Here is a 14,425-nt window from a genome sequence, read left to right on the forward strand (position 1 = left end):
TAAGTAGGACTAACATCGGACACAACGTTTTATCTGTCTATAATACAATTAACTAAAACAGCAACATTGCAATACCATTCGAATCCATTTAGAAAATATATATCAGTGACACTCAAAACCATGAAATGTCAAACATAAAATATAGGCCAACGCAATTAAAAGTGGACTGAAACATGCAAGTCTTTAAGGTCCATTTAAAAATAAGGATATAAAATACATTTAAATCATGTAGGTATCATTTTTCTATTTTTTTCTCTCTTTTTTCATGGTTTTGTTTTGTTTTGTTGAAATTTACAATAAAAAAATAAAAATAATAAAAATAAGGAGGAAGCCAGGTATACTACCCGTGGAAGAGCATTCCAGAAGGATGGGGCCACCAAAGAAAAGGCCCTGCCTCTTATGCCCACCAACCTGATAGATCTTACCAGTTCTTATCTTCTATCATGCCCCCCCCCCCCCCGCAGCCCCTGTTATAAAATTATGCATGATATGGAGAAAGTGGTAATTGCTCATCAAGCGGGCTTTGGCCCTGGAAACTGAGACCCCAACAAATGTGTTCAGTCCTTAAGGTGCTGAAATACTCTTCATTGTGTTTGCTGAAACAAATTATCATGGTTATACTATTCCTCTGGGATTCTGCAGACACTGAGGGCGCAACGCTATTAGTTCCGTGCCCAGTGTTCATAAGCCTCTGAACTCAGAGGCTTACGAGCACCCACTGCAGAGCCGGAGGAGCGGAGGAGGCGATCATCCCCTCCGCTGCTCCACCTGCGCTCTGCATTCTAGCTAGATGGGCTTTTTCATCCATCTAGCTCAGGCGCGCTGGAGGGGGAGGTAAGGAGGTTGAGGAGGCTTCAGAATAACTCACATCCCAGCCTCTCCAGTCCCCTCCCCTGCCTGCCAGAAGCCCCCCTCTGCCCCCTCCCCGAGGGTGCTTTTGTGACCTCAGAGATGCAGCTGGTGCAGTCCTCCCCATGAGAGAGCGCTGTGAGGGAGCGCAGGAGGGGGATGGAGCATGGATTCCCAGCCCCGAAGTCGGAGCCTGGTCTCTGACCTCCGATCTGGGAATCCGAAGTATCCTATGGCCCTCCAGATGCTGTCTAGGGGCCATAGGAGTACTCCCTAATTCTCCAAGGCCATCATCATGCCAGCTCCAGGTTTTTGAGAACCCTTAGGCAAGACACCCATAATAGGCCCCCTCCCTCAGTGAGTCTACCTTATTTATTTATTCATTTCTCAAATGTCTGTACCGCTTTCTACCACGTTCTCAAAGCAGTGAGCATAACACATAGCATCGACACCGCGATAAGGTATGACAAGAAAAAAACGCCATAATAAAAACATTGGTCAACAACAAAACAGAGCACTCTGCTACAGGGCTGGGGAACCTCAGGCCCAGGGGCCAAATCTGGCCTTCCTGAGGTCCCAATGTGGCCCTCTAGACATCTCCAAATGGCCCTGCCCCCTTCCCGTAGCCCCACTTTCTTTCCCCAGCCACCAACCATTGGGTGGCTTCGAGCATCTCTACACCAGCCTAAAATCCGGCATTTAAAACGGGGCTGTCTGCTTCCGTTTTAAATGCAGGGTCACAACGGACTCCCTTTATACCCGCTTCCTTTCCCCCCTCCCCTTTCCCCCTCCTTCTCCCCCTTATCTGAGTCTTCCATATGCTTCATTCATCCAGTTCCTCTTCTTGCGGCTTTTCCTTTTCTACAACTCGAGCCGAACAGAAGTGCGGTAATTTAATGGCTCATTATCTCCGATCTATTTAACAATGGAATAAAGGTCATTTAGTGCAGGAGACGCCCTGGAGGTTCACGGCGTCATCTAAAGGGCCTGCAAACTTCCATGAGTGAGCAATCTCAACAGCACGATAAAAGCTCCATGTGAAGAAGCCCTTCTTTGCTTAGGTGCAGTCCCTCCCTGCCCCATTTGAAAGGTTGAAATGGCTCTCCTAAGGCTTTGTTATTGACAGTGACCATTCTAAGCTCAAAATGGTGGTCCTTTTTGTATTTTGGAACCACCCCTTTTAGCTTGGGCCCCGCCCCTTTTGCATTTGGCCCTGCCCGCCACTGGAACGCGGCCCCCGAGAGCTTCTCTGAAAATGGATTTGGCCCTCGGACTGTAAGAGCAGCGGTTCCTCACGCCTGTTCTACTGTGTGCTGCAGACCATAGCTGGCTGGGTCACACTTCAGGGAACACCTGTGTGAAGAAATGGGTCTTAAGAAGATGTCTGATCTAATGGAGGCTGGTGGCTCCAATTTCAGGGGGGGGGGTTGTGCATCCATTCTGGGTTTCAGTCAGAACCAGCCAGAGCTCTGAAGGAGCTATCCAAGGCGCTGAACCCTATCCTCAAAATAAGTTCAGCACCTTGGATAGCTGCCTTAGAGTTCTGGCTGGTTCTGACTGAAACCTAGAAGGGATGCACAGCCCCACTGAAACTGGAGCCATCAGCCTCCTCAGAACAGTAGGGGTCTGTCTAACGCTGGGGGGCAAAGCGTTCCAGAGGGCGGGTGCTGCAACGGTAAATGCTCTGCTGCTGTTGACCACCAACTGTTCATACCTGCACAGCAGACTGAACAGGTAGGCACACAGGTCACCTGGCCCCAGTCTTTCACGCTATGGTGAAATGTGTGACATTTTTATTTAAATTATAATTATTTCCTATTATTTCCAAATCTGCACACACAAATTAGCACATGCAAAGTGTATACAATTTGCTGCCCCCTTTTGTCCTCTTTTTTACTGATACATTCCCTCTTTTTTGTCAGTTCACAGGTGGCCACCCTAAGCCCTTGAGACGTGGCTCCTAAATCAGGGCCAGGAAATCGATTTCAGCCTCAGAGCCAAAGTGAATTTCAGAGAAGCTTTGGGGGGCCACATTCCAGTGGTGGGCGGAGGCAGAGGCAAAAGGGGCGGAGGCCAAAACACCACAGATAGTTGCAGATTGTAGTTTAAAGCTGTTACTGCCAGGAACTAAGCTGTAGGAGGGGCATTTCAATGTTTTAAAATGAGGAAAAAAGCTGCACAAAAGCCGGGAAGCCACCAAACCATCTGTGTTTTGGGGGGAAATGGGTGGAGCCAGGGGAAGGGGCGTGGCCTTCCAGGGACACCTTGCAGGGTTTACTGGAACCCCAGGAGGGCTGGATTTGGCTCTACTTGGGCAAATGGCCGGACTCTTTATAAAAGCAGCTTCTTATGGACTAGTTCCTTGCTGCCTTTTATGAAACAAGTTTTGTTTTAATTCTACCAAGCTTGGGTAATATAAAAGATTTTGGAGATAAAAATGCTGTGAGATTCTCTTCTTCTTTTTACTCTGTGCTGTTTAATTTGTTTATAGTGTTTAATATTTTATCTTATATTTTTATTGTTATTGTCAACAGTGTTGCAGTAACTTGGGACTCTTCCCAAAGCAAAGGGGCTCCATCTGGGCAAGAACTACAACAATTCTTGGAGAAGCAATGCCTGGGAGATACATTTTCTCCAAAACTTTCATAAGAGAGTTATGTTTAGAACCAGGCAAACCCAATTTCTCCCCCCACCCGTTCCTCATATCTCTTCTTACCTCTTCACCTCCTGTCTCTTATTTTATGCATGCAATTTGATTAATCCATGAGGATTAACCTCTCTTTAACTCCTTGATTGGCTGCATTTTAAAACTCCATTTGTTTTCCTTCTTCATCAAGACAGCCTAATTTACATCGATATAGACATGCCGCAATCTTTCGAAAATCAGTGCAAACTCTAGAGAGACATGACTGGAATCTCAATGCCACTTCACGAACCAACGCAAAATCTTTGCATGTGGCCTTGCATATTCACCCCCAGGGAAAGGGTGCGGGGTGAGGGGGAACTGATCGCCATATATGGGGCAGGGAAGAAGTTTTCCCCTGGCTCAGACTGATCGGAAATCGTAGCCCCCTCAGGCCCGGGGGTGCATCCAGCCATGTGGGCTGCATCCAGCCCTCCTGGGTTTCTCAGATGGCTGTTCCCCTTCTTCTGGCCGGAATCCTTTCTTTCCCCAACCAACAATCATTTGGTGGTTTCCCAGCTTTTGTGCATTTTTTCCCCCACTCTAAAAGGTTGAGATACTTCTCCTAAGGCTTTGTCATCGACAAGAAGAGCTTTTCAGCTAAAATACACTGGTAAAGTATTTTTGGCTTTGGCCCCACCCACCACTTGAATATGGCCCCCAAGAGCTTCTCTGAAATAGAATTCAGCCCTCAGGCTGAAAGAGGTTCTGCACCCCTGTACTAGATGTTTCCTACCAAGGGAAAGAAAGTTCCAAGGCAGCTGTATAAAGTTGGTTGTCTTGAAATGAGAGGGTCCTTGAAACAATTGTAATGCCTCTTTATTTATACATGTTGAGCAGGTGAAAGGCAAGTAGGCAGGGCTGGCGTCAGCATCCCTGGGCAGCTGGCAGGGACCCTACAGGCAGCCTGGGAGGGCTCACAGCTGACACGTGCCATGAGCCCTCGTTTTCCAGTGCTCACGTTAGCACTGCAGTGGCTTCTCCCTGCCCTCAACCGCCGTTTCATGCTTTACAACTGCTCCTACATTCCCAATATGTTAGAACAACAACCAAAATTCTTTCCAAGCCCTGATTTTAAAAGAAGTACTCTGATCAGGTTCTGTTTTGCATTTTAGACTCCTATCGCTAGGGGTGTCCGGATTTTGTGAAATCCATCCCATGTGTATCTTGCGGATTGTGTGGTGTCATTTGTACTGGAGTCTGTTCACAGACGGATTTGATCCCCACCCCCTTATGTGGAAAAATATGCAAATAATTCCATAATAGAGTTCACAACAATTTACGCCATGTTACTACATTACATTTAGCGTATTATCCCCTGTTCCATTCAACTTTTCCCTGCGTATATTTACCAATCTCAGCAGAAACGTGCAGATTTTCCTATGAATAAATTTGCATTAAAAAATTTCAGGAATTTTTTTTTAAAGATCCGCAAGTCCATGGACTCCTCACGGCCCAAAGAGGCCGGTCTGCAGCATATTCCGCAGGTCAGATTCTTAGAAATCTGAACTAATTTTAGTCAGTCTCAAGTTTCTCCAGCATTCCTACCCATAGCTCTGTGCTAAGGGATCTGGTTTGCAGACAGAAGGTCCCAGGTTCGATCCCTGGCATCTCCAGGCAGGGCTGGAAAAACTCCTGATTTTAAAAGAAATGCTCAGAGCATGCGCTGTTTTGCATTTTAAACCCACTGAAATCATGGCACCATCATGACTGCAAGATACATTGGAGTTCCCAGGGTGGTGCCTTGCTTCTCGGCCTTTTGGTTAAGATGAAGTGTAGGAATAAAATGGAGTTTCCTCCTGTTGCTCTAATGCTCCCATCACCTGCTGCTTTCTGGGTGGCCCTTTGAGGGTCCACGCCACTGAGGGTCCACGACAAACCCCTGCACAGCTGTATACCTCTGTTTGGCAGCCTGGATGAGGTGCTGCAAGGTCTGTGATTGCCCAATGGCCGCCCAACTGCACAGTGAGCCGCCATTTTGCGGGAAATGGTGGCTCTTTTTTTCTGTAAATGCATTGCGTAAATGGCAGCTGTAAAAGGGCCATTTACGCACATTAGAGGTGGCTTGGCAAACAGGGTCCGGTAAGCACGGCGGTCTGCAGACTGGGGTCCAGGAGGCTGGGGTGTGGGGGAGTCTGCTGGACTCCACGCCCCTCTCAGACTCCCATGACATCCCATTTGACATCCCTACTTGAGGGACCCCGAGCAGCAGGGCCCTGGATTTTGCCCCCAAAGTCTAGCCCTAGCTGGACCACTGTGCATTGCAACCTGTTTTGACGACAAATCCTCCTTTTGCCAGTCGACAAAGTAATGAAGCCCCTTTGCCAGGGTGGCCGAGAAGGGAGGCATTGCCAAGAAACGGGGAGGCAGGGACGGGATCTGTGTTGGGTGGCTGAGAAAGCTAAGTTGGCAGCAGGCGCCGAGGGCCCAGTTCCAAACTCATTCACAAGGCAGTCTGTGTGAAACCCGGCTGGTGTGCCGCTTTCTAAGGATCCTTTGCTTTGTCCGGTAGCCTTGGCAAAGCCAGTGTTTCCCGACACCACTGCCAGCTTGTTTTCTAGCCGCCATGGAGACCGTGCCACAAACGTGACCGCGCTGAAAGCAGAGCTGGCTCGTGCCATTCCGGCAAGAGGGAGGCCGCAGCGGTGTCTTGTCCCAAGCACGGAGGGGCTGTGCATCAGCTCCCTCCGCCAAACCTGTTCTCTTTCACACATTTCTGTCAGGCTAGCTGAGCTTCAGGAATCTTGACCGACACATCTGTGGGAGCTGGCAGGCTTCGTCATTTTAGATCAGGCTTCCCCAAATTGGTGCCTCCTGAGGTGTCAGACTATGAGTCCAGTCATCTCACAACCCCTTCAGCATTTTGGTACACCTCTCTGCAGCTCTGCTGACCTCATACAAATCTGTGGTCTGACCACACCTGGAATACTGTGTACGTGGCTGGCTGGGAAGTGCTGGTAGTTACAGGACTTTTTTTCTGTCTAAAGATGCAGTATGTATGTATGTATTAGATTTATTAGCAGCACATCTGGCCGGCTACCCAGGCATTCTAGGTGGTGTACAATACAAATAACAGCACAAAATACAACAAATTTATATAATCAACTGAACAGAACAACATTGCTCTCAAAATTCTGAAGGATCGCCTCCTCCCATATGTGCCTGCCTGGACCTTAAGATTATCCTCAGCGATCCTTCCCTGTGAGCCCCTGCCAAAGGAAGTGAGGCTGATGGCTACCAGGAGTAGGGCCTTTTCTGCTGTGGCGCCCTGGCTGTGGAATGAGATCTCTAGTTAGGTTCTCCTGGCACCTACATTGTATTCCTTCAGGCACCAGGTGAAGACCTTTTTATTTTCCCGGGCATTGTAGCATTTTAGCTTTCTAGTTGTGTAGCTTTGCTGTTTTAAATCTGTGTTTTAAATCTCTGCATTGCGGCTAGGTTTTATTCTGGTTTTATTCTGCTGGTATTGTTACATTGTGGCTTTAATGCTTTTATATTTTATATTGTTTTACTGTGTGCTTTTTGGTTTTAATTTTTGTGAACCCCCCAGAGAGCTTCGGATATTGGGCGGTATAGAAATAAATAAATACCCTAACCCACCCCAAATCCCCACCTGAACAGCCAGGTTAGGACTGTGCCCTAATACTCCCATTTTACAGAGGACAAGCACTGAGGCTGAAATGGAAGCATTTACCACAAGGCCAACTATGGTAGAGGGTTTTAAAAACAACAACTTGTAATTTTACCTGCTCTTGTTAAACTATCGGGAGTCAGAAACGCTTGTTCCTATTGCCAGTCACCCAGAGATCCCCCAGTATATCCTGTCTGCCTTCTGCCCTCGACTTCCCCATCATAGAAAACAGTAAATATGTTTTACTGTCTCCCTGTCCACATTCTTCACACCATGCATCATTTTGTAGACCTCTCTCATGCCTCCCCTTACCCTCTTTTTTTCCAAGCTAAACAATCCCAGCTCAGTCGGAAAAAGCTCAGTCGAAAGCAACATACAGATAAGATCCCTAATCTCATAGTGCTTAAATACTACACGCAATCTGTTTTGAAAGCTGGTGTAGGGGGAGCGGATAAGAGACAGGACCTGGAAATTAAGGCATCCTCGGTTCAAATATTGCCTCTGCACGAGGCAGTCAGTCACTTTATCTATATCCCTCTTTTCTATATCCACTACACCCAAAACAATTCACAGAGGAAAGCACAGTGGAGGCTGGTGGCTCTAATTTCGGTGGGGTTGTGGATCCACTTTGGTTTCAGTCAGAACCAGCCAGAACTCTAAAGGAGCTACCCAAGGTGCTGAGCCCTATCCCCAAACTAGCTTCAGCACCTTGGACAGCCCTTTGGGGGTTCTGGCTGAGTTTCTTGAGTTTATCTGTGTACAGTTCTGGTCACCACACCTAAAAAAAGATGTTGTGGAGCTGGAAAAAGGGCAGAAAAGGGCAACTAAAATGATCAAAGGGCTGGAGCATCTCCCCTATGAGGGAGGGTTACAACAGCTGGGATTGTTTAGCTTGGAAAAAAAGAGGGTAAGGGGAGGCATGAGAGAGGTCTACAAAATGATGCATGGTGTGAAGAATGTGGATAGGGAGACATTTTTCTCCCTCTCTCAAAATACAAGACCTTGGGGTCATCCCATGAAGCTGATTGGTGGGAGATTCAGGACAGGTGAAAGGATGGACTTCTTCACACAGTGCAGAGTTAAACTTTGGAATTTGCTACCACAGGATGTAGTGATGGCCACCAATCTGGATGGCTTTAAAAGGGGGTTGGACAAATTCCGGGAGGAAAAGACTATCCGATGGCTACTAGGCTTGATGGCTATGTGCTACTTCCAGAATCAGAGGCGGTGAGCCTATGTACACCAGTTGCTGGAGAACACGGGCGGGAGGGTGCTGTTGCACTCATGCCCTGCTTGTGGGTTCCTGGTCAACAGCTGGTTGGCCGCTGTGTGAACAGAATGCTGTACTAGATGGTCCCTTAGTCTGATCCAGCAGGGCTCTTCTTATGTTCTTACCGTGAGTTTCTTGAGTTTCGTTTCATCATGGATCAGGGCCAGCACTTTCCCAACCTGGTGCTCCCATGAAGGCTGGGGATAACAGGAGATGTAGTTCAACACATGTGGAAGGCATCAGGATGGAGAAGCCAGGATAATGCAGTGGAAAAAGACATTGGAGGCTTGGGGGTAATAATTTTCCTTTCTTTGGAAAACCTTGGTAGAATTATTCATGATCAGAGCTGTGCACAGCTGTTCCACAGAAGCACTGAAAAATGTTCTTCGCATTGGGTTGGATCCAGACTTGCTCCTCCACAAACAGAAGGGACCCTTCAGTTCACAGAGGGAGCCAGGGTCCAGTAGTCCCCGGTGCTAAGTCCCACACTGTCCTGCAAGGTCAAATCTGGATGCTGCGCACAATTCAGTTTCCTCATCAAAAGAGCAAGTTTCTAGCCCTCAGGGTTGCCCCAACGTGCCAGGAAGCATGTGGGCAATGTCTGGTAATGTTTCAGAAGACAGAGGAATAACCCCAAACAGGGCCAAAGACAAAAGGGGCATGGTGCAAATACAAAAAAAATACCAGCATATTGTAGCTTAGAGGTGCAATCCTGTGAATGTTTAGACAGAAAAAGTCCTGCAACACCCAGCATTCCCCGACCAGCCATGCTGGCTGGTGAATGCTGGGAGTTGTAGTCTGTTTTTCTGTCTAAAGATGCACAGGATTGCACCCTAAAGCTCTTATTGTTAGTAACTATGCCTTAGGAGAAGCATTTCAACCTTTTAGCAAGGGGAAAAAACCTGCCCAAATGCCAGGAAATCACCAATTATTGATTGGGTGAAAGGGGGTGCAGCCAGTAGAAGGGCGTGTGGCCCTTTGGGGAACTCTGAACGGTCAGATTTGGATCCTGGGCCTAAGGATTTGCACCCTTGGACTAAAATGACCTGGCTGCACCACTGCCAGTGACATATTTTCATTCTATTTTCACTCTTCTTCTCTCTTCCCCCTGCCCATCCATGCTGGCTGGTGATGATGGGAGTTGAAGTCCAACACATCTGGTTGGGGAAATCTGTTGTAGAAGATCCATATTAGCCCTGCTCATGACTTCCTCTGGTGCAGAAGAGAGTTGGGTGTGGCCAGTGGAGGCAGATGGCTCCAATGGCAGTGGGGCGGTGAATCTGCTCGGGGTTTCAGTCAGAACTCTAAAGGAGCTCTCCAAGGTGCTCCCCAACCAGGAAGAGGGCCTTTTCTGCTGTGGCACCCTGGCTGTGGAATGAACTCCTTGGAGAAGTTTGTCTGGCCCCTACGTTGTATTCCTTCTGGTGCCTGGTGAAGACCTTTTTATTCTCCCAGTATTTTAGCATTTTAGCTTCCCAGTCTTTTAGCTTTGGTGTTTTAAATCTATATTCAAAAACTCTGCATTGCTGCTAGGTTCTATTCTGGTTGTATTGTTATATTGTGGTTTTAATGTTTTTATATTTTGTATTGTTTTATCCTGTGCTTTGTGGTTTTAATTTTTGTGAACCACCTACAGAGCTTCGACTATTGGGCGGTATAGAAATAAATAAATAAATAAATAAATAAATTTGGAGTTCTGTTCTGACTGAAACCCGGAGCGGAGGCACCAGCCTCCATTGGGTGTGGCGTTATCAGCAAAAAAAATCTGGAAGTGTTTTCGGAATAGGACAGCATCCCACAGATGACTCATCTCCTTTGGTATGTTCTCTTACAGCATTTGTTCTGATGAGGTCATGGAGCCCTAGAGGAATTCGTGAACACAAAACGTTCCGAGTACATTAAACACCTGCCAGAGATGTAACTGTAATATCTTTCCAGCTCAAAGAATTCAGCAGGTGTGATGAGTCCTGAAGCCTGATCTCACGGCCCTGGAAACAGGCATACAGTAATGGGCAGTTCTTCTAGGATATTTTCCAGAAAGTAACCATGCTATGGAGCTATGGAGCTAAGTAGCTATGGTCCACTTCATCGGATCCATGGAGTGTTACAGAGATTTTCAGGGTTTTTTATACAGTACATATGAGAGAGAGATACAACTCTATGAGCTTTATTACATGAGGCTGTTAATGTGCTGTACCTACTTTCAGTTTCGGCGCAGATTTGAGATCTGAGCACTACACGAAGAGCTTTTCCTTTCCTGCTTTTCCAGTATATAACCTCTAGGTGGCACTGTGGTATAGGAGAACAGCACAATTACACAAGTGGAAAAAGTGTTGTCTTTTGCTTTCACATATAGTACCGCATTTTCTGTAATTAAAAAAAAACTCACTGAAAGTGTTGTTTAAAAACAGAAGCAGAACTGGAGGGTCACAACGTTGTCTAAAGAACCCATAAACAACCTTGAGAATGGAATGATGAGTTCAAGGCGACCAAGGCAGTTTCCGTTCCAAAACCAGGCCTGAAGCCCCATTGAAATGGATCTAGATAATCCGTTTCATTCAACAGTGCCTGGAGCTGTCCTACAACCACCCGTTCAAGCACCTTGCCCAGGAAGGGGTTGTTGGCCACTGGCCTATAATTGTTAACGTCCTCTGAGTCCAGGTTAGGCTTTTTCAGGAGTGGTCTAATTACCACCTCTTTTAAAGCAGCCGGCACCACTCCCTCTCTCAAGGAGGAATTTCCAACCTCCTGGACCCAGCCGGACATCCCTTCCTTGTTTGATTTAATAAGCCATGAAGGGCAAGGGTCAAGCACACAAGTGGTCGATCGGACTTGGCCAAGCACCTTGTCCGCATCCTCAGGCCTCAGTAACTGAAACTCATTCAATAAAACTGGACCAGACGGTGCTCTGAACGCCTCTTCCAATGGAACTGCATTAATCGTGGTGTCCAATTCATGACGAATCTGAGCGACTTTATCCTCAAAGTGCTGTGCAAACGTATCACAGCGTGCCACCGAGGGCACTAAGGTCTTTTCTGATGCTAAAAAGGGTAGGCACCAGGCGAGCCTCTTTGGGAAGCTCATTCCACAGCCGAGGTGCCACAACAGAAAAGGCCCTCTTCTTAGTAGCCATCCACTTCACTTCCTTTGGCAGGGGCTCCCGGAGAAGGACTGCTGAAGATGATCTTAGGGTCTGGGCAGGTGTATATGGGAGGAGATGATCCTTCAGATTACCTGGCCCCTAGCCGGTTTTGAATTTTAATATCAGTACTTTGAATTGGGTCCAGAAATGGACTGGCAGCCAGTGCAGCTGGAAAAGTACTGGCATAATATGATCATGTTGGCCAGTCCCTGTTAACAATCTCGTTACCCTATTTTGGACCAGCTGAAGTTTCCACACTGTTTTCAAAGGCAGCCCCATGTATAATGCACTGCAGTAATCCAGACGAGAGCTTGCCAGAGCATGGATAACTGTAGCTATCTCTGTCCAGATAAGGACATAGTTGGTATATCAGCCTAAGCTGACAGAAGGTGCTATAGGCCACCAAGTCCACCTGTGCCTCAAGAGAGCCAGTGTGGTGTAGTGGCGAGAGTGCTGGACTGGGAGCCGGGAGATCCGGGTTCTAGTCCCCACTCGGCCATGGAAGCTCACTGGGTGACTTTGGGCCAGTCACAGACTCTCAGCCCAACCCACCTCACAGGGTTGTTGTTGTGAGGATAAAATGGAGAGGAGGAGGATTATGTACGCCGCCTTGAGTTCTTGGAGGAAAAAAGGTGGGATATAAATATAATAAATAAATAGTGACAGTTCTGGGTCCAACAGCACCACCAAACTATGAACCTCATCCTCTAAGGGGAGTGCAACCCCCTCCAGAACAGGTTGAACATCACCTAGCCAGGCAGACAAACCACCCACTAACAGTACCTCCGTCTTGTCTGGATTGGGTCTGTTTATTAGCCCTCATCCAGTCCATTACCGTGCCCAGGCACTGATTCAGAACAGCCATTGCCTCACCTGGATTTGATGAAAAGGAGAGATAGAGCTGGGTGTCATCCACACATGGATGGCACCTCAGCCCACACCTCCGGATAACCTCCCTCAGCGGTTTCATGTAGATGTTAGATAGCATGGGGGATAGAAGAGACCCCTGTGGAACACACTGTTATTGTTCACAACTCAACGCGTTTTGGAGAATTAATCTCTCCTTCCTCAGGAGCAATAATCTGCAGCAATAAACATCCTTCTTTTAACTAGCATAAACAAAGGAGCCTTCCAGCTTTTGCAAATGACTGCAGGGACAAGATCTTCCCATACAGCAGACAGCCAGGGAGCAAGTAGGCCATGGCGTCTCCTGCTCCTCCTTCTCACCATCACCGTTGTCTGAGCCAGGGTGAGAGGCAAGTGAACAGGCAGGCTGAAAGGGCGAAGAGGAGGAGCAACTCCGGGGGATCTTGACAGTGGGCCCCTGCTGGGGTGTGGGCCCTTGGCAGGTGGCTGACCATGCTGGCCACTGACGCTGGCCCTGAGAGCTAGCAGGCCTGGGTAGCTTTTTCCTCCCCGGGTTTGCTGGCTCTGCTACTGCATTGCATTGTTTGCTGGACTGGGCAGCGAGCAGCCGCCAGAGTGGTCTACTGCCTCAGATGGGACGGAGGATGCTGTCCCATTGCGAGTGTTGCAAATCAGATTCAAGTGCCAGCCAGGTCAACGCCATCGCTTTCCTCTCTGCGTCCAAGATAAAGGTGGCCTAGAAATCATTTTAAACAAATAAATATTAAAAAACGCTTTTTTGAGGGGGGGAATCTGCTCATACACACACAAATCAAACTGCACACACCAATATCTTTTCAGGTTTAATCAACAAGGCTGCAATCTGATACCCATTTTGTTGCTCAGTCGTGTCCGACTCTTCGTGACCCCATGGACCACAGCACGCCAGGCCCTCCTGTCCTCCGCTCTCTCCCGGAGCGTGCTCAAGTTCATATTCATTGCATCCGTGATGCTATCTAGCCATCTCATCCTCTGCCGTCCCCTTCTCCTTTGGCCTTCAGTCTTTCCCAGCATCAGGGTCTTTTCCAGTGAGTTTTCTCTTCGCATTAGGTGGCCAAAATATCGGAGCTTTCGCTTCAGTATCTGTCTGAGCTTCAGCTTCAGTATCTGTCGATACCCATTTACCTGGAAGTAAATTGGATTCTGCTCAGTGGGGCTTATTTCTCAGACCCCATTCAGATTCTGGCTGAACATCAGGAAAAACTTCCTGACTGCTACAGCAGTACGGCAAGGGAACCAACTATCTAGGGAGGCGGTGGGCTCTCCCACAGGAGAGTCCCAGCTTGTGACTGGTGTGCGCGCTAGTAATCCGGAACAGGGGGCTGGCATCCACCTGTCAGGGATGCTCTGACTTGGATTCCTGCACTGAGCAGAGGGTTGGACTAGATGGTCTTCGAGGCCTCTTCCAACCCTACTATTCTACGATTCTATGAGTCGTGCATTGCATGGCACTATAAATAAATGTTATGTCATTTCTCAAAATTAAAAGAGAGCCAATCTATAAAATACAGGGAACCTTGGTCCCCTCAAGGCACAATCCTGTGCATATTTAGACCGGGGGGGGGGGGGGAGCCTTACAACTTCCAGCATCCCAGCAGTGCTGGCTGGGGCATGCTGGGAGTTGTAGGACTTTTTTTCTGTCGAAACAAGCATAAGATTTGCACCCTACGTGTTCCGTCCAGGGGAGGCTGGTGGCCCCTAATTCAGTGGGGCGAAGCATCCGCTCCGGGCTTCAGTCAGAACTCCAAGGGAGGTCTCCAAGGTGCTGAGCCCATTTTGAGGATAGGCTTCAGCCCTTTGGAGAGCGCCTTTAGAGTTCTGAGCGGTTCTGGCTGAAACCCAGAGCGGAACGGCCGCCCCGCCGGAATTGGAGCCACCAGCCGGCGCTTCATCCATCGCTTCATTCGGAGAGGGCAAGACGTGAGGGCGGAAACAGCGTCGGGA

This window comes from Heloderma suspectum, chromosome 13 (genome assembly GCF_057233095.1).
Source record: "Heloderma suspectum isolate Gila_16-S chromosome 13, 16-S_ref, whole genome shotgun sequence".
Taxonomy (NCBI): Eukaryota; Metazoa; Chordata; class Lepidosauria; order Squamata; family Helodermatidae; genus Heloderma; species Heloderma suspectum.